We start from the raw sequence: 364 nt of genomic DNA, 5'->3' as shown, positions 1-364 counted from the left end.
TTTTGTGAAGGGAAGTATTCTATCACTTTGAAGTCTTACCTTCATAAAGGGAATTAATCGCCAACAGAATATGACAAAACAGAAACACATCGAAGCCTCAAAGCAAGGTGCCTGAATATTTAGAGCCGAGTGTATGCTGAAATATGAAATGATTCATGTTTTATTTCCTCCGTCCGACTGCATATTCGAAATCGACTTAGATTCCCTTTATGCTGCAGTTGCAAAGTTGCATAAATAATATTCGGGATAATTCAATGGGGCTTCGCTTACACGGCTTTTGATTTGTGATGAAGAAAATGTTAGATTGGAATTGGCAGATGTACTCATTATGGCTGTCGATGTAATTAACTGAATTACGAAGTGA

The sequence above is a fragment of the Penaeus monodon genome, chromosome 20 (genome assembly GCF_015228065.2).
Source record: "Penaeus monodon isolate SGIC_2016 chromosome 20, NSTDA_Pmon_1, whole genome shotgun sequence".
NCBI classification, from domain to species: Eukaryota; Metazoa; Arthropoda; class Malacostraca; order Decapoda; family Penaeidae; genus Penaeus; species Penaeus monodon.
This window is presented reverse-complemented; position numbering follows the sequence as displayed.